Source organism: Trichosurus vulpecula, chromosome 7 (genome assembly GCF_011100635.1).
Source record: "Trichosurus vulpecula isolate mTriVul1 chromosome 7, mTriVul1.pri, whole genome shotgun sequence".
Lineage (NCBI taxonomy): Eukaryota > Metazoa > Chordata > Mammalia > Diprotodontia > Phalangeridae > Trichosurus > Trichosurus vulpecula.
The window spans coordinates 143,107,237-143,117,780 of record NC_050579.1 but is presented as its reverse complement, the minus strand read 5'-3'; the positions used below and the strand labels follow the sequence as shown (position 1 = coordinate 143,117,780).

The following is a 10,544-nucleotide window of genomic DNA, read 5'->3' as shown; positions in this document are numbered from 1 at the left end:
AAGAGATCCCAAAATGAAAACTCACAGGAATATTATAGCCAAATTCCTGAGATCTCAGTTCAAAGAGGAAACACTTCAAGAAGCCAGAAAGAAATCATTCAAATACCATGAAGCCACAGTCAGGATCACAAAAAAATTAACACCTACCCCCTTAAAGGAGCAGAGGACTTACAATGTAATATTCTAGAGTGTCAAAGAGTTGGGATTACAGTGAAGAATAACCTACTCTGTAAAATGAGCATGATCCCTTGGTGGGGGAATGGATATTTTAAGGGAATAGAGGACTTTTTAAGCATCCCTGGCTCACACACTATGGCTGCTGACATTAGCTAGTGCCTGCTCTTTGCCATTCTCTGCAATGCAAACCAGTAGAGTGAAAGAGACTGAACAGCATCTGCCTTTATTTTCAGCACAGATCCACATTCAACTTGCCCATGAAAGGAAAAAAAAGCTGGGGAAAATGTTATTAATCTTTTTTTAAGTTAATTTAAAATTATAACAGAAGCTAAAAAAACACAAGCATGAAAAAATGGGGAAAAAACTCCTGAACTTTAAAGAAACATCAGGAACAACCCACAGCAGTAGAGGTGGGAGAGATTTAATTTAGCTGATTTTCTGTAGTTGTTAGTTGTTCACTTGTCTCTCAGTGATGGAAGCTGCACATTTCTTCAAAGGGACCAAGAGGTTTGGTTCTCCCAGCAGTAGCTAGACAAGAGCAAAGGATCTGATGATCTCCACACCATCCCAATTTTTGAGTGGGACAAACTTTTGGAGAATGTTCATTGTTTAATCATAAATGTGACAAAAATTGACAAACAGGAAACTTATGTACTCAGTGAGAATAGCACTTTTGTCTCCCAGAGATGCTTCATTTTGAAGGACATGTTGTACCACCCTCTTACTGAAAGCACTAGTCCCCCTGTTGGAGTTGGCTAGGGAATACTGTGGGTTTCACTCAATTCAAAGCTTCTTTTATTCTCATAAGAATTCCATGAAGTCTTCCCCCCAGGAGTACACACAGGAATTTCCAGGAAGAAGTAGAATTCCTTAATGAAAATTTCCCAAATGTAGCAGCATATTTTACAGTGTATATGAATTCTGATTGCTGGTAATTGTACATTCTGAATTTTCTAGAGTCAAGTTATTAATTAGCCAGATCAGACACTGGAAATTCTGATGAGTGAGTTCGACCCAACAGTTATGGACCAGTTCTACATGAAAGATCGTGTTACTGCAAAAGATGTCACTCATGTGAGTGGAATTTTGACCTGATGCCAGGGTCTGTAATTGATGCTACAATGCTCAATCCTTGTAGATATTCAGTGAATGGAATGAAATTAGATGGAACTTATTGGACTATTCACATCACTCCCAAGCCAGAATTTTATTATGTTAGTCTTGAAAGTAACATAGGTCAGAGCTGATCAGGAAAGTAGCAGAAGTTTTCAAGCCTGGAAAGTTTGTGACCACCCTCTTTGTAAATCAGAGTCCTAAATGTCACACAATGTTTTCTTCAGTCCAAAAGACTAAAGGGTTTAAACATCTTGATCACCAGATTGCTCAGTTCAATGATTACAATTCCAATTTTTCCCAGTTTTGCTAAGAATCAGCAGCAACAGCAGAGTTGATTAAGAAAAACGAAGAAAAAAGACAAAAAGAGAACACAAATAGAAGGTGGTGGCAGCTTTCTAGTTAATGATATGGGGGCCATGCTTTCCATACCCACTACCCTAGATGTAACCATAGTATAATCATTTTTAATTATATGCATTATAACAAGGAGTTAGATATTTTGCATGACTGCTTTCTTCTGTGTTAGGTGTTCTATGCCACTCTTGCTATGAACTTGAAGTACATATAGAGAAAAACTTTTACTGTATGAGACTTTACAACACTTGTAAAAACTATTCAATTAGGATTATGCATCTTGTCATTTTTCTCCAGGTATCACCAAAAGTTCCCCACAGATAAAGCCTTTGTCCTCATTAGCTACTGACCTCAGCCTAAATCATCTGGGACTGTTTTGTTAAATTGCTGCCAGATATTTTTATGGGCAGTTTCTTCCAATTTCTAGACCACATTTTTCTCTATTAATTCTAATGAAACTAATTCCTACTTAAACACAAGCATTTTTTGCTTGTTACTACAGCTGATGATTTTGCTTATTATATAAATTTTCAGTATTGGAACATTACTTTTGCTGCTTGTAGCTTTATTTCTTTAAGCTCAGTGGTTTCCCCCTCCCCTTTTATAAAATGAGTTTAACTCTGAGTTTAACACCAGCCTTTCTCCTTTGGGGGAAAAAACACCTTGGTTCAGATCTTAATTCAGGTCAGGGTGGGTTTGGTGGTCTCTTTCATGTATTATTGACAAGGACATATGGTTAGGGTACCAAGACTTTCTCTAATATGCATTGCTTAAGATTAGAGTGCATTGACAGAACTATGAACATTCTAAATATGCCATTTCCATACTCCACAGTTAATAGAGCACAAAATGTATAGCCACAGACCTTCAATATTTAATTTTTTTTAAATCAACATATTTATTACGGAGATTCACCAGACTAGAAAAGCCAGTCAGCTTGGATCATTCACCATAACTTTTTTTTTTCCCTTAGCAGACATTTTGAGATAGTTGTGAGTAAATAATACACTGTTAACCTACTTCTATTGTTCCAAACAGAATTTATATCCCTTTTTATCTTGTGAGTGAAAGTCCTGTGATATTGTGGTACATGAAAATATTATCCTGTATATGATAATGTTGTGACTTCATCTATTGTTCCTCTTAACTAATGTGGTGATTTCTTTAACTATGAGTTGATGGCATCGAGTGAGTGACTGCACAAAATGAGAACTGTCTACATTATCTGGATAAACAGTGAACTAAAATGCTATTCATTAAAAGCAAAGCATGTTCAAAAATGGTCATTTAATGGATGACTAGTAGATTCAGGCATTTTCAGAGTTGGCATTTTCAGCAAACAACTGTGGGATTTTAGCAGCTGTTAAATCAGCAAAATAACTTAAATTTGATATCTCCCTCTTATTCTTGCAATTTTGTTTTGACTCTTCTAGGTTGATGCAGTGATTTTTTTTGTTCCTTCCATATTTATAAATGAAACACTTTTTATTTTAGTGTTTCTAAACTTTAAAAAATCTGCTTGGTTAGTAATGAAGTGGTTGGAACACTGTTTGGATTTTTATTTTAAGCATGTTGTTAACTAAAGCCTTCATTGAAGAAGCACTCTACCAACTCCATCAATTTGATTCTGTAATCTGTAAGTAATGTGATACCTAATACTTTTGGAGGCTTGATATTTTGAAGGACCAATAATTCAAGTAGATTTTTTTCTTGAACAGCGTCCCAAGACCTTTCATGATGACATTTGTTGGCTTGAAAATATACTGAATATCACTTTCTAACCATTGAAAAATGCATAAACTTATATACATATGAAAACATAAACATCTGATAGAAAAGTGAAAATTGTTGAATGGATATTAATCTAAATTAATCTAGTATAATCAGAAAAGAGGAAGTAATGGTGCCATAATTTCTCTCTTCATGGTGTTAGATTTAATCAGTTAAAATGTATTTTTAAAATCTGTACCACAAAATTTAATGCTTCAATAAAAGTTTTCTTATTTTTTTTTAAAAAAGCATTCTTAGATGCAGCTAGGTGGTGCAGTGAGCAGAGCACCAACTCTGGAGTCAGAAGGACCTGAGTTCAAAATTGGCCTCAGACACTTGACACATGTACTAGCTGTATGACCATGGGCAAGTCACTTAACCCCAATTGCCCTGCCTTCCTCCCTCCAAAAAAATAAAATTAAAATTAAAATAAAGATAAAAAAAGACCAGAGCTTAGTAGAAAATTTGACTTTCAAATACAAGACTCAAGAGAAGCCAAGCCAAAAAAAAAGGTAAACATGAAAGAGAAATCATAAGACACTCAATAAGGTTGAATTGTTTACCTTTCTATATAAGAAAATAACACATATAAGAATTTTATCATTCTTCAGGTGGTTAGAAGGACTGTACATAGAGAGAGGGCATGGGAGTTAGTCAATTATCTTGGGATGATCTCAAAAAGATGGATGGCTAAGAATGAGGGATTCACTGGGAGAAGGGGGGACAGACAGGAAGAATAAAGAAAATTGTCTCATATCAAAAATGAGATTACTATGGTCATTTACTACCAAGTCTTGTGTATCTAATCTATTCCACTGATCTACCACTCTATGTTTTAGCCAGTACCAGTTTTTTGATAATTACCAATTTCTAATACAGTTTGAGGTCTGAATTTCATATTTTTTTTCATTAATTCCCTGGATATTCTTGACCTTTTATTCTTCCAGATGAATTTTGTTACTATTTTTTCCAGCTCTATAAAATAATTTTTGTTAATTTGATTATGACAGTGAATAAGTAAATTAATTTAGGTAGAACTGTCATTTTTATTATAATAGTTTAGCTTACCCATGAACAATTGATATTTTCCTGATTTTTTTAGATAGCACTTCATTTGTATGAAAAGCATTTTGAAATTTTGTTCATAGTTCCTGGCTTGAAAGATAGACTCCCAAGTATTTTATATTGGAATTTGTCTTTGTTGACTTTGTTGGTAATATATAGAAATGCTGATAATGTATTTGGGTTTATTTTGTATCCTACAATGTTGCTAAAGTTTTTTATTATTTCAAGTAGTTTTTAGTTGATTCTCTGGGTATATCATCATGTCATCATTCTAGTTCCTTTAATTTCTTTTTCTTCTCATATTTCTGAACCACTTCTAGATGGTCTGAGCTGGTTTCAACTGGTCTGACTAATTTTGCCTGGTCTGAACCAGTTTTATCTGCTTTTGGCTAGTTTAAATTGCTTATGGCTGGTTTAAATCTATCTGAAATGGTTTTGGTCAGTCTGTACCGGTTTAAACCGGTTTGAACTGATTTTGGCCAGTTTAAATCAATATTAGCCAGTCTGAACTGTTTTTAGCTGCTCTGGAATGGTTTTAACTGGTTTTGAGCAATTTAAAATGATCTGAACCAGTTTAAACTGGTCTGAACTAGTTTTAACTGCTTTAAACTACTTTTCACAGGTTTTGGCTAGTCTGAACTGGTTTTAACTGGTTTTGAGCAGTTTAAACTGCTCTGAACCAGTTTTAACTGGTTTTAGCCTCACCCAATTAAAATAGGTTTTGACTAGTCTGAACTAGTTTAGACTGTTTTTAGCAGGTTCAAACCATTTAAAACTGATTAAGAAACATTCAAACCAGCTAAAAGTAGTTCAGACCAGTTTAAACCAATACTAAGAGGCAAAAATCAGAATTTGGATGACTGATAACAACAATAAGAACTCACATTTCTGTAGGGTTTTAAAATTTTTCCTCACTACAAGCCTGTAACAACCCGTTGAGGCAGAAGTGTGGGTTTTTTTCTACTATTCAACCACTGAGGAATTTAATGAAATTCAGATCTCCCAACTCCCATCCCAACTGAGCCTACTCATTTCTTGGCCTTTCACAGGATGTTCCTGGTCTTTCACTCAGAGTAACAAGTAGACAACAGGAGGCAAAATAATATAGACAATGGAATTGCAAACTGAAAAAGCAAGTCAAGGCTGAGGTGATGGATTTACAAGTGAAGTCTACCAAACGTTAATGGAAAAAATTAATCTTAATGGAAAAAAAATATTTGAAGAAATAAATAATATTCTTAGCAAATTGCTTCTCTGCTACAAATATAGTTTTGATACCTAAACCAGGGAGAGCAAAACAGAGAAAGAAAACTTTAGGCCAATTTCCCTAATGAATGTTGATGCATTTTTTAAAATAGAATACAAACAAGGAGATTACAGCAATATATCACAAACACCATACACTATAACCAGGTAGTATTTTTACCAGGAATGCAAGACTGATTTGATATTAAGAAACTGTAAGCATAACCAACCATATTACTTGCAAAACCAACAAAAATTCTCTGACTGTATCGGTAAATGCAGAAAGTTTTGATAAAATACAACACCTAACCCTATTTTTTAAAATTAGAAAACCTACAAGAAAACTAGAACAATAGAAGGGGATGGGTCATGAAGGGCTGTAATAGAATCTATTGTTTCAGCTAAAATTAAAAAAAGGTAGGGTTAACAATCATGATCTTAGATGAAGCAAAGACAAAAAAACAATGAAAAAAGGAAAGCAGGAAAACTGCATCTTGCTAAAAAGACAACACAGAAAATGAAGCAATATCACTTTTAAACATATTGACTACATTAAATGCACCAAGATCCTTAAAGTAAATCTTTAAATTAAAAGTTACAGGAGTTAAAGGAATAAATATATAGTAAAAGTATACTTGTAGAGAATTTCAACTTTCTACGAGAGCTAGACAACTCTATCCATAAAATAAAGAAAGAAGTTAAAGAGATGAATGGAATTATAGAAAAATTATATATGATAGACCTCCAGAGAAAGTTCAATGGGAATAGGAAGGACTATGCCTTTCCTTCAGCTGTACGTGGCACCTTCACAAAAAAAAAATTATCTTTCATTAAAGCATTAAAAAACCTCTTAAAAATGCAGAAAAGTAGAAGTATTGAATGTATCCTTTTTAGCCCAACATGCCAGAAATATTACAATAAAGGGCCAACAAACAGCAGAATAAAAATTAATTGGAAACTAAAAAATATCTAATCTTAAAGAATGAATGGGGAAAAGAAACAATATAGAAACAATCAATAATTTTATTAACAATAATGAAAACAATGAGACAGTATACCAAAATTTCTGGGATGTAACCAAAGCTGTACTTATGGAGAAATTTATATTTCTAAATGCATGCATCAATAAAAAGAGAAATAGATAAGTAAATTGAGCATGAAACAAAAAAAAAGACTAGAAAAAGAACAAGTTTAAAATTTCTCATTAAACAGCAAAATGGAAATCTTGAAAATCAAAAGAGAAATTAATAAAATTGAAAGAAAAAATTGAACTAATAAATAAAACTAGGAGCTAAACAAATTATTTGTTCATTTGGGTTTCTTTTTAAAGAAAAACAAATTACCACTATCTAAAATAGAAAGAGTAAATGCACCATCAGTGAAGATGAAATTAAAACAGTTGCTAGGAGTTATTTTGCTCAGTTATAAAGTGGATTAATATTTATAAAAATACCAATTGTACAGATTAATAGAAGAAATGGAAGACCTAAATGACCCTATGGTGGGGGGGAGGGTAAGTAATTGAACAAGCCATAAATGAACTACATAAGAAAAAAATCACCAGGACCATGTGGATTTGCAAGTGAATTCTACTAAACATTTAAAGAATAATTAATCCCAACACTACACAAATTATTTGGGAAAAATAGATGGAGTCTTACCAAATTCCTTTTATGACACAAATATGGTTTTGATATCTAAACCAGGGAGATAAAACATGAAGATAGAAAACTTTAGACCAATTTTTCTAATGAATATCATTGCAAGAAAATTTAATAAAATATTAGCAAGGAGACTATAGCACTATATTGCAAGGATCATACACTATTACCAAGTAAGATTTATACCAGGAATGCTTAGGTGATTCAATGTTAGAAAAATTATAAGCATAATCTACAATATCAATAACAAAAATCATATGATTACACCAATAGATGCAGAAAAAGCTTTTGACAAAATACAACACTCATTCCTATTAAAAACACTAGAAAGCAAAGGAAAAAATGAAGCATTTCTTAAAATGTTTAAACCAAGAGAAAACATTATCTTTAATAGGGAAAAGCTAAGAGTTTTTCCAATAAGACCAGAAGTGAAGGAAGGATGTCCATATCACCACTATTATTCAATTGTGATAAAAATGCTAGCTAGAGCAGTAAGACAAGATAAAGAAATCAAAGTAATAAAAAATAGGCAATAGGGGAATGACTATCACTTTTCATAGATAATATGATGATATACTTAGAGGACCCTAGAGAATAAATTAAAAAAAATAGCTGAAAAATTAATTTCAGCAGTTTCAGTATATAAAATAAATGCACATAAATCATCAGCATTTCTATATAATACCATCAGAATGGACCAGACACAAACCAATTACTCCATGAGACAACTAGATATATTAAAGCAAAGTCAAAAGACCAACAAAATAGAAGACAATATGTGAAAGGCATCTTAAAGCGAAAACAACTAACCTGGAAAACAGACTGCAGAGTAGTAAAATAATCATTGGATTACCTAAAAGCCATGACCAAAAAAATAAAAGATGCTAGCCATCTTATTTCAAGAAACATTAAAAGAAAACCACCCAGATCCCTTAGAACCAGAGGATAAAATGGAAGTAGAAAAAATCCACCAGTCACCTCCTGAAAGAAATTCCATATTGAAAACTCCTTGGAATACGGTAGCCAAAATCCAGAGGTTCCAGGTTCAAGAAAAAATGGCAAGCAACAAGAAAGAAAGAATTCAAGTACTGAGGAGCCACAGTTGGGCTCATGCATGCTTTAGTAGCCACTGCTATAAAGGAGCAGAAAGCTTAAAATGTAATATTCCATAAGGCAAAAGGCATAGGCTTATTTCCAAGAATAACTTACCCAGTAAAACTGAGTATAATACTGAAACGGTAAGGCAATAATAACAATATAGATGATAATTGTCAAAATGCCTGTGTGGTTCTGTATTGCAAAGTATACGTGACTCTCCACATAGAAGATAGAAGTAAACCATTTATTCAGACACCAGAGAACCATATCCCATAACCAAATGCTCAGCTCCCACAGCCAGTCAATCCACTTCTTAATAACAGCAAGGAACCCAAAACATTCAATACAGAATATCACAACATGGAGCCTCACCATCACGAAACCTCTCTGATACCCTGCTGGGGTCTTCCCAAAACAAACTCACAGTACAGCTAAGTCAGCCTGTTCAGTTCTAACAATCATGAGGGTAGCCATTAGCAGCCATTAGCAACCGTAACATCTTTCTCTCTCTCAGCATTTCCTGTGACATAACTTCCTTTTCCTGTCAGGAAGCTCCTCCCACCACATGTCTTAGGCTTCTTGTGACATAAGCAGGTCACATGGCCTATTAATGGGTGGAAAAGATCTTCAAATCTAATTGCTACTACAAATACTGGGGGAGGGGTGTGTGTGTGTGGAATGAGGCTTTAATTAAATAGAGGACTCCAAAGCATTACTCATGAAAAGACCAGAGATGCTGTAACAGGTATAGGATACAATCTGAGAGGAACCAAAAAGGCTTTGTCCTCCCCCCCTATATGTGATAAGATTCTAATACAAAAACAAAGAAGAACAACAAAAACCTGCTCATTGAGATCAATAGTCTCCTATCTTGAGTACTAATAACCCCAGAAACAAAGATAAACTGCCCGCTAAGCAGTAGGTGAACCGGATACAGTGCTGGACTTGAAGTTAGGAAGAGCTAGGTGCAAATCCTGTCTCAGATACTTGTGCTTAATAATTATTTGATTTCATGCAATTTTCTTAACTTCTCTAGTTTCCTCATCTGTAGAATGGGAATAATAAAGGATCTACCTGTTAAGGTTCTTGTGAGGATCAACTGAAATAACATACACAAGGTGTATTGAAACCTTAAAGCCCTATATAAATGCTAGCTTTTATTATCAAATCATTTACTTGCTCAACCCTTAGTATAGATTCAATCTAATTAGCTCAATTTCTTGGGCTTCTAAATGAAGGAATGGAGATTTGGATGGGGTTCAAGGAGGCAAAAGAAGTAATCTTAGAGCACTTGGCACAGCTCATCGTGAGCATAGAACTAAAGATCTGGTGCCATTTGGCAGCAGAAGGGTAGTTGGTAACCGTAAGGGATAGAGAAAAGGGGCAGTCATGTCCAACTCTTTGTGACCCCATTTTGGGGTTTTCTTGCCAAAGATACTGGAGTTGTTTACCATTTTCTTTTCCAGCTCATTTTACAGATGAAGAACTGGAGCAAACGGGATTAAGTGACTTGCTCAGGGTCACACTGCTAGCAAATGTCTGAGGCTGGATTTGAACTGGTGAATATGAACCTTCCTGACTTCAGGACCAGCATTCTATCTGCTGTGCCACCTTGCTGCCAATATGGTTTCATAATAAAGTGTGTCAAAATCTTGTGAAGCTAATTCCATAGCATGTAAAACAAGTAACTGAGGCAAAAGGGAGGCATATTTAATGTTAAAATCATTTTAAGGATCTAAAAAGTTGTAAGGTTTATTGTATAGTAATATATTTAATTATTTTACTTTTCCCAGTTAATATGCACACCACTGTAGCTGTATCACATTACAAGTAAGATTAAATTAGAGGTCAGGATGCATATTATGTATGATCTGTGTCATATGTAAATTAGCGTGTGATTTTTTAAAAAATGAATAATAAATATAAGAATTTTCAAGGCCTTTAAGAAGATTGGTAGGTCCCTCTAGTCACATACTCTATGAAGGCCAAGCAGTTTTAAAGGGAGAAAAATGACTTCTTGGAAAAGTGGGTCAGATATGCTGGCACACTGCTCCTTCT

General features: G+C 34.1%; 1 pseudogene; it reads left to right on the top strand.

The window, feature by feature from the left end:
• The first annotated feature begins 649 nt into the window (after positions 1–649).
• On the top strand, positions 650–1,628 carry LOC118855793 (annotated as a pseudogene).
• Positions 1,629–10,544: the final 8,916 nt, after the last annotated feature.